Genomic DNA, 13401 nt, shown 5'->3' with positions numbered 1-13401 from the left:
GGGATTCAGCTTTAGTGATGAAGTAGATCAGAGATACATTTTTAGCATAAGCTTCAAATTCCTCAAGTCCATGCAGCCAGTTGCTCGCTCTTCCAGGCTAAGCATGGAGACTCTCACCCTGTGTATTGTTGCTCCTCAGGCCAACGACTGCCTCTCCACCTTACCTGAAGCACTGGGCAAAGGACTGACCTTTGTCTGTAACATTGCTTTCATTCACTTGTTCATTCACTTGACTCTGGGAGTCAGACATACTTGGGTTCAATTTCTGACTCTGTTACTTAATAACTGTGGGACCAAGAAACTATGTTTCTTGCCTTCTCTGGGCCCAATGAGTGTCCAATGCACAGGGCTGTTGTGAGGATTCTAGGAGAAATTTCATGTAAAGCATGAAATCTTTACTTAGAACACAATGAGCATCAACTTAGAGATATTATTATGTACTTAAATATGAACCACACTACTAAGCCTTGTTGATCCACACTGAAGGTTACTAAGAAGTTGTCCATCTTTCAAGACGAGCAGATCGGCAAGTGCCTAATCATAACATTATGGAAGAAGTTTAAGATCACAGATAGATCATTAGCCCTGAGATCATCAGTCTGTCTGGTTCATTGCTTCATTCCCAGAATTTTGAGCAGTGACTGGATATCATTATGCAGAAGATACTCAATAAGCACTTTTTTTTAAACAAATGCATGAATGAATTAATGCTTGATTTATTGGACAAATGAATTATAGACAAATGTACATACTACCATCTATACACCAATAACGGATCAATTCATTCTTCAGGGCCAGTGAGGGTAAGGCATTGAATTTTGTTTGGGAAAAAGGGATTAAAAAGGGAAAGCCTCTTGTTCATTGGTTAAAAGGATAGTCTGGGGAGGAAAAGATTTCTAAGGTAGGCCTTTAAGCTGGAGCAGAAAATTTCCAGGTTGTGCCAGTAGGGTAGGATATTCGAATTCGAAGATGTTACAGGATCAAAAGTTCAAAGGTAAAAGTTTTAAAGGGCTAGATGGAACATAGGCATACGGGGCAAAGATGAGGAAAGAGAAGAGGAAGCAGAGGCAGATTTGAAACATACTATGATGTGTGGCTGTGGATTCTAAGGCATTTGGACTTCATCCTGTAAACAATGGGGAACTACTGAAAGTTTCTAAGGAAGGGGGACACATCTTAGGTGCTTTTGTGTCTAAAAGTTTCTGACTTCAACCATGGAGGTTTTTCCCCACACATTCCACATCATAAATGAAAAGGCTGTCATTTATCCTGTCTGTATAAGTCCTGCTCCAGGCATTTGTACATGAGGCAATTTTCCATTTTAATCTTGTAACATCTAATGCCATCAGCTTTGAAGTAAGCATGCTTTCTTTCAAGTTGATTGGTATGCTTAATTCTGTGGTTACCTGATAAAGTATCCAATGTTGTAAAGTATAGAGCTTATTTCTTAACATTATAGATAAATCAAAAGAAGAGCGATCATAGTTTCGGATTGGAGTTCTTCAAGGAAAGGTTCCTCCAAGAGTCAAGGTTTAGGTACTGAATAAAATGCAGTGAGTCCATTTTATACATTTTATTAAATGGAAAAAAAATATGTATCTGAGAAGAAAAATCCAATTTAAAGACTTCAGAGATCTGATATCTCCTTAAAATAGTACTGGCTACAATACACTCTTTCACTGAAGAAATATTTATTTGCCTCATGAATCTTAGCCCTATGAGGGAAAATGACAGTGGCTGAAATATAATTTAGGACTGCAGAAAAAGTGAATTGCTGAAAAAAGTTGGAAGTCGGAATGCTTTATGTAGAGATCTTAGGAAAAAGAATACAAAGAACAAAGTCAGATGTCCAGGATTTTAGACTAATTGCCCACGTTGGAAAACAGGAGTACAAAATTATCCTTCAGAATTTTAGATGTAAAACTTGATCTTGTGTTTAATACGCAAAGCCCCCTTGGCCCTAACACATCTTTCCTATATCCCCATTTACAGGACAAGAGAGTTCAAACTATTTATGGCAGGAATGTCTACCTTTGGGCTTTTTAAACCAGGTTCAAACCCATCCCAATCTCTTTCTTAGGTCTTAAAAGAAGATCAAACAGTGCAAAATTCCCTTACTAGTATTTAAGCCCAGTTGCCTCTGTCCAGATGCCTCCTGTAATCCAGCCAGGCAGAACACCTCACCCTGCTGTTCCTGCTGCTTTTCTGCAGTGTCCTTTGATTGTAAGTAATTATCTCCAGCTGTTCCTGCACCCCGGCCTCCTTTAACTCCTCCATGTCTGGCCTTAGAGACAGCCATGCTGTAGGAAACAGGCTCCTGAATATCACGGCATGAAATACTTGAGCACAGAATGTGAAAATAAAGATATTTTGGCATATAGATGGTGCTGTGTCCTGAGAATCTTCCCTAAGGTCCTGAAGTACTTTGAAGGTACAAAGTGAAGAGTAAGAAGAAAAATCCCCGAGGAAACTTTCCCAAATTCTAGTCCAATACTCTTTCCCAGATTATGATGTGCCTAAATCCGTCTACCTTTACTTTAATATGAAAAAAAAAAAAAAAAAAAACGAAAAGAAAAGCGAAAGCAATATTTTTTCCTTGATATTTTCCCCTTTATTCTTTTTAAAATGATCATCAGTTGTTTGTGAACCATTACTTGAGGCTGAAGTACTCACTCTCATCTTTGTATTGATCTTTGCATTGAGAGGCAAAAAGATATAAAATCTCCATAGGAACAAGTGGGTAGACCTGCTTGCATGTATACTTATATAGAAGCAAAGTGAAAAATCTAATGTTTCCAGATTTTTACCCTTGCAATTATCTATCCTCATCAACAGATGCCTTATTTTTTTACTTTAAATTTAAGAAATTTAAGGGAATTCCTGATTTGCATAGGTATTAGTTGTGATGAGAATATTTTTCATAGAGCAAAATAATCAAACAAGTCTCTAATTATATTGCAATATTTAATGAGAGTTCTTGACTACAAAGCTCTAACTTTTGAGAGGAAGAGAGCTTTGGAATAAACCTTGAGTTGAGTGGCTTGGTTGGGTGTCCTGGGAAATTTCCTGTGCCTTTGCTCCTTCTGGATAGAGGCTTATGGCAGGAGGGAAAAAAAGACATTCTTGAGATTAATAATAAATCCAGATTACCAAATATGTACTACAGTGATCTATTATAACTGACTATTCAAAAGTTTGCATTCTACCCTTTTCAGTTCAAACACATGAATAAGAAATTGGGCTTAAGAATAAAAGTTCCTTTTTGGCATCAGGTGCTAAAAGATTTTCCATCTGAATCTCACAAGAGATGTTAAGTTTCATTCCTCTAGATTTACGCAAGTAATTACATAGATGTGCTTCAAATGGGGGATAATACTTGAATAAAAAGAACATCACACAGAAGAAAGCTCTTAGCGGGTTGGACTCAGACCTATTCTCTGGCACTAAGTGGAAGGATTAAACAGAAATTATCACAGAGTCAGTATTGACATCAGCAAGAATCAGAAGACCTGAATTCAGAGGACTCTCCTTCACTGCCTGTGGGAGAGATGGTTGGTACCATTTGTTTGAAATACAAGAAAGGAATCTGTAACAAAAATCCTTAAAAAATTATCCAGCTAGGGCTTCCCTGGTGGCGCAGTAGTTGAGAGTCCGCCTGCCGATGCAGCGGACATGGGTTCGTGCCCCGGTCCGGGAAGATCCCACATGCCGCGGAGCGGCTGGGCCCGTGAGCCATGGCCGCTGAGCCTGTGCGTCTGGAGCCTGTGCTCCGCAACGGGAGAGGCCACAACAGTGAGAGGCCCGCGTACCGCAAAAAAAAAAAAAAAAAAAAGTCCAGCTATTCCACTCTAGGAATTTGTCCCATGAAAACATTGGATCATGTCCACGACAAAGCACGTACAAATGTATATACAGAAGTATTCTTTGAGTGTTACAACACTCAAAGTGTTATAACAACAATGTAAGCATCCAACAATGTAGAATTGACCGAATAATGGTGCATTTTTCTAAGTTGTAATAGTGTATTGCCAATAAACAGTACTATATAGAAATATATTTATAACATAAAGAAATTTAACGTTATACTTTAGTGGAAAGTCAAATCATAAAGTGTACAGTATGATTCCAATGTAAAAAAATATGTCTGTACTAATGTTACCAGCCTCGTGTCTAGGGGTTCTGGCTCTCGTCTCAGCTGATCCAGGTGTGGGTTACCTCCACCACTGAGGCTGATGGCCTTGGGAAAGCTGGTTAGGATCTCCAGGCTCAGGTTCCTCATTGGTAAATAGAGGTAAGAATAGTACTTACCCTTTCCAGTATTTGTCAAGACCAAGTGGGCTTAACCCATGTGAAATACTTAGAAAAGCCCTGGTTCATAGAAGGTCTCAATAAAGTTTAGCTATTATTATTAATAGTATTATCTATATTTATAGTAACTTATATATGAGAAATATAAGGATAGTAGATAATTATTTTTTTTCTTTGTGTTTCTTTAAAATTTTCTGTGATGAGCCTGTGTTTATTTTAAAAGCACACACACACACACACACACACACACACACTCTGTATATGTATGATAAACACTATTTGTAAGGAGGAAAACCTGGGTGCGAATCGTGGTACATCTTTTTGAGGTCAGTTTTTCTGACTTTCAGCAAGGCATTTGATCTTTCAGCCTCAGTCTCCTCATCCACAAAAGGAGACTAGTTATAAACTACTTTACAGTGTTGTTGTGAAATCAGATGAGTATCTGTATCTTTTTAGTTATAATTTCTTAAGAAGCTTCTACATTGTGTGCTCTGGGCTAAGTGCTTTACATACATTTTCCTGTGAAAATCCTCACCCAAAGCAGGAAAACACACACAATAAGGAAAGTAGCTATTATCCTTATTTTCAAGGGAGGGTCAAAATGTTACAGAAACATTCCAATAAAAGCAATTTGTCCAAGTATATACTGAAATTAGAGATAGGCCTGTGGGTAAACCCTTGTTTTTATGAAGACATTTTTCTGAATTTGATCTTTCTTCATCACTGGGAAATTTCTATTTGACTCAACAGTTAATTTTAAGATAATAGAATATAGTTTCCAGATACAAAACAGTAATTCTCCTGTAATGTACTTTTCTCAGCAATGTTAGTTACAGAAGTATGTTCCTACTCTATATCAAAGGGAACCTACTCATTCAGAGTTTCCACGGTCCATACTGCCCATCATGTGGTGATAGCTCTCCATCTGCCCTTGGTGGCAATATGATTTCATGCATAGGTCAGCTTATTATCTCTAGGCTGGAAGATGACTGTGTGTATACGGTGGGTGTATTAGTTTCCTGGAATTGACACTTTCTCTGGATACATACATTATATGCCTTCCCTGCATATAATGCTTCTGCTAAAACTACCATCCATGGACTTACAGAATGCCTTATCCACGATCATGGCATTCCACACAGCATTGCTTCTTTTTTTTTTTTTAGTCTTTTTTTGTTATTGTTGTAGGAAGAGCACTTAACATGAGCACTGCCTTCTTAATTTTTGCAGAGTACCATACAGTATTGTTAAGTTACAGGCACAGTTTCATACAGCAGATATCTAGAACTCTTTCATCTTGCATAACTGAAACTTTACATATGTTGAATAACAATTTTCCATTCCCTCCTCCCCCCAGCCCATAGCAACCAGCATTCTACTCCCTGCTTCTATGAGTTTGACTATTTTATTTATTTTTATTTAGTTAGTTACTTATTTTGAATTTTATTTATTTGTTTTTTATACAGCAGGTTCTTGTTAGTTATCTGTTTTATACATATTAGTGTATATGTGTCAATCCCAATTTCCAATTCATCTCACCACCCCTCCCCACTTTTCCCCCTTGGTGTCCATATGTTTGTTCTCTACAACTGTGTCTCTATTTCTGCCTCATAAACAGGTACATCTGTACCATTTTTCTAGATTCCACATATATGCGTTAATATACGATATTTGTTTTCTCTTTCTGACTTACTTCACGCTGTATGACAGTCTCTAGGTCCATCCCCATCTCTACAAATAACCCAATTTCATTCCTTTTTATGGCTGAGTAATACTCCATTGTATATGTGTACCACATCTTCTTTATCCATTCATCTATCAATGGGCATTTAGATTGCTTCCATGACTTGGCTATTGTAAATAGTGCTGCAGTGAATATTAGGATGCATGTGTCTTTTTGAATTATGTTTTTCTCTGGGTATATGCCCAGTAATGGGATTGCTGGGTCATATGGTAATTCTATTTTTAGTTTTTTAAGGAACCTCCATACTGTTCTCCATAGTGGCTGTATCAATTTACATTCCCGCCAACAGTGAGAGAGGGTTCCCTTTTCTCCACACCCTCTCCATCATTTGTTGTTTGTAGATTTTTTGGTGATGGCCATTCTGACCAGTGTGAAGTGATACCTCATTGTAGTTTTGATTTGCATTTCTCTAATAATTAGTGATGTTGAGCAGCTTTTCATGTGCCTCTTGGTCATCTGCATGTCTTCTTTGGAGAAATGTCTATTTAGGTCTTCTGCCCATTTTCTAATTGGGTTCTCTGTTTTTTTATAATATTGAGCTGCATGAGCTGTTTATATATATTGGAGATTAATCCTTTGTCTGTTGATTTGTTTGCAAATATTTTCTCCCATTCTGAAGGTTGTCTTTTTGTCTTGTTTATAGTTTCCTTTGCTGTGCTCAAGCTTTTAAGTTTGGTTAGGTCCCATTTGTTTATTTTTGTTTTTATTTCCATTACTCTAGGAGGTGAGTCAAAAAAGATCTTGCTATGATTTATGTCAAAGAGTGTTCTTCCTATGTTTTCTTCTAAGAGTTTTATAGTGTCCAGTCTTACATTTAGGTCTTTAATCCATTTTGAGTTTATTTTTGTGTATGGTGTTAGGGAGTGTTCTAATTTCATTCTTTTACATGTAGCTGTTCAGTTTCCCCAGCACCATTTATTGAAGAGGCTGTCTTTTCTCCACTGCATATACTTGCCTCCTTTATCAAAGATAAGCTGACTATATGTGCGTGGGTTTATCTCTGGGCTTTCTATCCTGTTCCATTGATCTATATTTCTGTTTTTGTGCCAGTACCATACTCTCTTGATTACTGCAGCTTTGTAGTATAGTCTGAAGTCGGGGAGCCTGATTCCTCCAGCTCCATTTTTCTTTCTCAAGATTGTTTTGGTTAGTCGGGGCCTTTTGTGATTCCTTACAAATTGTGAAATTTTTTGTTTTAGTTCTGTGAAAAATGCCATTGGTAGTTTGCTAGGGATTGCACTGAATCTGTAGATTGCTTTGGCTAGTACAGTCACTTTCACAGTATTGATTCTTCCAATCCGAGAACATGGTATATATCTCCATCTGTTTGTGTCATCTTTGATTTCTCTCATCAGTGTCTTATAGTTTTCTGAATACAGGCCTTTTACCTCCTTAGGTAGGTTTATTCCTAGGTATTTTCTTCTTTTTCTTACAGTGGTGAATAGGATTGTTTCCTTAACTTCTCTTTCTGATATTTTGTTGTTAGTGTATAGGAATGCAAGGGATTTCTGTTCATTAATATTGTATCCTGCTAATTTACCAAATCCATTGATTACCTCTAATAGTTTGCTTGTGGCATCTTTAGGATTATCTATGTATATTATCATGTCATCTGCAAACAGTGACAGTTTTACTTCTTCTTTTCCAATTTGTATTCCTTTTATTTCTTTTTCTTCTCTGATTGTTGTGGCTAGGACTTCAAAAACTATGTTGAATAATAGTGGCGAGAGTGGACATTCTTGTCTTCTTCTTGATCTTAGAGGAAATGTTTTCAGTTTTTCACCATTGAGAATGATATTTGCTGTGGGTTTGTCATATATGGCCTTTGTTATGTTGATGTAGATTCCCTCTGTGTCCGCTATCTGGAGAGGTTTTATCATAAATGGATGTTGAAATTTGTCAAAAGCTTTTTCTGCATCTATCGAGATGATCATATGGTTTTTATTCTTCAATTTTTTAATATGGTGTATCACATTGATTGATTTGCTTATATTGAAGAATCCTTGCATCCCTGGGAAAAATCCCACTTGATCATGGTCTATGATCATTTTAATGTGCTGTTGGATTCTGTTTGCTAGTATTTTGTTGAGGATTTTTGCATCTATATTAATCAGTGATATTGGTCTGTAATTTTCTTTTTTTGTAGTATCTCTGTCTGGTTTTGGTATCAGGGTGATGGTAGCTTTGTAGAATGAGTTTCGGAGTGTTCCTTCCTCTGCAATTTTTTGGAAGAGTTTGACAAGGATGGGTGTTAGCACTTCTTTAAATGTGTTTGATAGAATTCACCTGTGAAGCCGTCTGGTCCAGGACTTTTGTTTGTTGGAAGATTTTTAATCACAGTTTCAATTTTGTTACTTGTGATTGGTCTGTTTGTATTTTCTATTTCTTCCTGGTTCAGTCTTGGAAGGTTATAATTTTCTAAGAATTTTCCATTTCTTCCAGGTTATCCACTTTATTGGCATAGAGTTGCTTGTAGTAGTCTCTTATGGTGCTTTGTATTTCTGCAGTGTCCGTTGTAACTTCTCCTTTTTGATTTCTAATTTTATTGATTTGAGTCCTCTTTTTCTTGATGAGTCTGGCTAATTGTTTATCAATTTTGTTTATCTTCTCAAAGAACCAGCTTTTAATTTTGTTGATCTTTGCTATTGTTTCCTTTGTTTCTATTTCATTTATTTCAGCTCTGGTCTTTATGATTTCTTTCCTTCTGCTAACTGTGGGTCTTGTTTGTTCTTCTTTTTCTATTTTTGCTTTATGTGTAAGGTTAGCTTCTTTATTTGAGATTTTTCTTGTTTCCTGAGGTAGGATTGTATTGTTATAAACTTTTGTCTTAGAACTGCTTTTGCTGCATCCCATAGGTTTTGGATCATTGAGTTTTCATTGTCATTTGTCTCTAGGTATTTTTTTGATTTCCTCTTTGATTTCTTCAGTGATCTCTTGGTTATTTAGTAATGTATTGTTTTGCCTCCATGTGTTGTGTTTTTTACTTTTTTTTTCCCTGTAATTTTGTTTCTAATCTCATAATGTTGTGGTCAGAAAAGATGCTTGATATGATTTCAATTTTCTTAAATTTACTGAGGTTTGATTTGTGACTGAAGATGTCATCTAACCTGGAGAATGTTCTGTGTGCACATGAGAAGAAAGTGTAATCTGCTGTTTTTGGTTAAAATCAATTAAATATATTAAAATCAAATAAATATCAATTAAATCTGTCTGGTCTATTTTGTCTTTTAAAGCTTGTGTTTCCTTATTAATTTTCTGTCTGGGTGATCTGTCCATTGGTGTAAGTGAGGTATTAAATTTCCCCATTATTGCTGTGTTACTGTCGATTTCCTCTTTTTATAGCAGTTAACATTTGCCTCATGTATTGAGGTTCCTATATTGGGTGCATATATATCTATAATTGTTATATCTTCTTCTTGGATTGATCCCTTCATCATTATGTAGTGTCCTTCCTTGTCTCTTGTAACATTCTTTATTTTAAAGCTTATTTTATCTGATATGAGTATTGCTACTCCAGCTTTCTTTTGATTTCCATTTGCATGGAATATATTTTTCCATCCCCTTACTTTCATTCGGCATGAGTCCCTAGGTCTGAAGTCGGTCTCTTGAAGACAGCATATATATGGGTCTTGTTTTTGTATCCATTCAGCAAGCCTGTGTCTTTTGGTTGGAGCATTTAATCCATTCACATTTAAGGTAATTATCAATATGTATATTCCTATTACCATTTTCTTAATTGTTTTGGATTTGTTTTTGTAGGTCCTCTTCTTCTCTGTGTTTCCCAGTTAGAAAGGTTCCTTTAGCATTTGTTGTAGTGATGGTTTGGTGGTGCTGAATTCTCTTAGCTTTTGCTTGTCTGTAAATCTTTTGATTCCCCCATCTAATCTGAATGAGATCTTTGCCAGGTAGAGTAATCTTGGTTGTAGCTTCTTCCCTTTCATCACTTTAAATATATCGTGCCACTCCCTTCTGGCTTGTAGAGTTTCTGCTGAGAAATCACCTGTTAACCTTATGGGGATTCTCTTGTATGTTATTTGTTGTTTTTCCCTGCTGCTTTTAATATTTTGTTTTTGTCTTTAGTTTTTGTCAATTTGATTACTATGTGTCTCAGCGTGTTTCTCCTTGGGTTTGTCCTGCCTGGGACTCTCTGTGCTTCCTGGACATGGGTGGCCATTTCCTTTCCCATGTTAGGGAAGTTTTCGACTATAAACTCTTCAAATATTTTCTCAGGTCCTTTCTCTCTCTTCTTCTTCTGGGACCCCTAAAATGCGAATATTGTTGCATTTAATGCTGTTCAAGAGGTCTCTTAGGCTGTCTTCATTTCTTTTCATTCTTTTTTTCTTTATTCTGTTCCACAGCAGAGAATTCCACCATTCTGTCTTCCAGGTCACTTATCTGTTTTTCTGCCTCAATTATTCTGCTATTGATTCCTTCTAGTGTAGTTTTCATTCCAGTTATTGTATTGGTCATCTCTGTTTGTTTGTTCTTTAATTCTTCTAGGTCTTTTTGTTAAACATTTCTTGCACTTTCTCAATATTTGTCTCCATTCTTTTTCCGAGGTCCTGGATCATCTTCACTATCATTATTCTGAATTCTTTTTCTGCAAGGCTCCCTATCTCCACTTCATTTAGTTGTTTTTCTGGGGTTTTATCTTATTCCTTCATCTGGTACATAGTCCTCTGTCTTTTCGTTTTGTCTGTCTTTCTGTGAATGTGGTTTTCTTTCCATAGGCTGCAGAATTGCAGTTCTTGCTTCTGCTGTCTGCCCTCTGGTGGATGAGGCTATCTAAGAGGCTTGTGCAAGCTTCCTGATGGGAGGGAACGGCGATGGGTAGAGCTGGGTGTTGCTCTGGTGGGCAGAGCTCAGTAAAACTTTAATCCACTTGTCTGCTGATGGGTGGGGCTGGGTTCCCTTCCTGTGGATTGTTTGGTCTCAAGCAACCCAGCACTGGAGCCTACCTGGCTCTTTGGTGTGGCTAATGGTGGACTCTGGGAGGACTCATGCCAAAGAGTACTTCCCAGAACTTCTGCTGCCAGTGTCATTGTCCCTGAAGTGAGGCACAGCCACCCCCACTTCTGCAGGAGACCCTCCAACAATAGCAGCTTGGTCTGGTTCAGTCTCCCATGGGGTCACCGCTCCCTCCCCAGGGTCCTGATGCACACACAACTTTGTGCATGCCCTCTCTGCTTCCCCTAGTCCTGTCGAAGTCCTGCAGTCAAATCTCACTAGACTTCAAAGTCTGATTCTCTAAGAATTCCTTCTCTCATTGCCGGACCCCCAGGTTGGGAAGCCTGATGTGTGGCTCAGAACCTTTACTCCAGTGGGTGGACCTCTGTGGTATAAGTGCTCTTCAGTTTGTGAGTCACTCACCCAGTGGGCATAGGATTTGATTTTATTGTGATTGCTCCCCTCCTACCATCTCATTGCAGCTTCTCCCTTGTCCTTGGATGTGGGGTATCTATTTTGGTGAGTTCCACTGTCCTGTCGATGCCTGCTCAGCAGTTAGTTGTGATTCTGGTGCTCTCACAAGAGAGAGTGAACCCACGTTCTTCTACTCCGCCATCTTGAACAATTCTCTGACACAGCATTGCTTCTGATCAAGGAAATTACTTTACAGCAAGAGAAGTGTGGCAATGGGCCCATGCTCAGGAATTCACTGATCTTATCATTCATCCCATCGTTTTGAACCAGCTAGTTTAATAAAACAGTGGAACGGTCTTTTGAAGACCCAGTTACAGCTTTAGGTAGTTGGAAATACCTTGCAAGACTGGGGCAATGTTCTCCAGGAATTTGTCTATGCTCTAGATCATTGTCCAATAGGTGGTGTTGTTTTTCATATAACCAGTGTAGGCCAGGAATCAAGAGGTGGAAATGGAGTGCTACCACTCACTCCTACTCCTAGTGATTCACTAGCAAAAGTTTTGCTTCTTGTCTTCATGACCTTATGCTCTGCTGGTCTAGAGACCTTAGCTGGAATGTTTCTGCCTGGAGACACAGCAATGACTCCACTGACTACCACCTGGATACTTTGGGCTCCTCATGACCTACTTTCTTAAAATTAGTATCTATTTATCTATCTATCTATCTATCTATCTATCTGTCTTCCTATCTATCTAAAATCTCCCACTCTTTCTGTTTTTGTTTCTGTTTCTGTTTTTCTGGCTGATACAATGGGACATTTTGCTTCATATATTAGGGCTTCCTGAGATTAAGCCTTTTCTTTTTTATTTCTTGATGCCTCTGAAGCTAGAATTTACACACAGGAAAGACTCCTTTTATTCTTGGAAGGGTCACTTTTGCAAACTCCTTCAGTCATATAATGTGGGACAAACACTTACCTATAATTTCTGGATGGAGCTGTTAGGATTTCCTAGAAAAGTTTCCCAAATATGGTTGCTTCGTACCAATGTATTGATTATTCTATTTAAATGATATAAAAGTTTGTTTTCTTTGTGGTGGGGAGTATCTTTACAGATAGCATTAGAGTGTAAACTAAATTTTGGCTTCTCCTCCAGGTTCAGGACCTAAGAAGAGGACCCCCACCTCAGTGAAAAGCAGGCTCCTATGACTTGGGTGCTGAGGAGAGAAACTGTAAAGAACTAACTGTTGTGAAAGGTCATGGCCAGTGTTCTTAAGGAACAGCAACATATACAATTTGTACCACAGATGGTAAATCCAAGTCAGGAAGGAGAATGGAAACACTGTGTCTTGAGCTCATGAGATACATCTATTCTTCTGAAATGCAGAACACAAGGAGACCAATAAAGTAATCACACAAGATAGTATCTGGGGAGCAGATACCTCCTGATGTGAAGCATCCTATGAAGTATAGCTGCCCCTCTATCTGAATCTAATTTATCAATATTGTAATTTTTGGAAAAGGTATCTTTAGCATTGGGAATAAGAATCAGTGTTTCTGATTTGCACATCACTAGGAAATCTTTGGAGCCCATATTTTATCCCACATGCTGCTCCCATTATTGAAAAACTATAGCCAGTAGTCCCAACATATTTGTGTATCGGTCCTCAATAATAAGGGTAATAAGCTAAGCCATGTGATAACCTTGTATCAGTTACTAGGGGCAGATGGAAGTCATTATTCAAAGTTACTGGGTTTCCTATGTCTTGTAGATAAGGTAGATTCTCTCTGGTCTTTATTAGGAGTGGATTTCTTTAATTTACATAGCCTGAGAAAATGTATTAAAGAGGGCTATATTTATGTATCTGGAAAAGGCCTTTTAAAACATGAAAATTAACTGCAGGGGTTAATGAGGAAACTTCCAGTGGCTCAGAAAGGCCATATGGTATCACAGAGAAAAGTCTTAAAGGGAGGTCAAGGTTTATTCCTA

This window comes from Mesoplodon densirostris, chromosome 13 (assembly GCF_025265405.1).
Source record: "Mesoplodon densirostris isolate mMesDen1 chromosome 13, mMesDen1 primary haplotype, whole genome shotgun sequence".
Taxonomy (NCBI): Eukaryota; Metazoa; Chordata; class Mammalia; order Artiodactyla; family Ziphiidae; genus Mesoplodon; species Mesoplodon densirostris.
The sequence above is the reverse complement of the archived record's forward strand: the minus strand, read 5'-3'. Positions refer to the sequence as shown.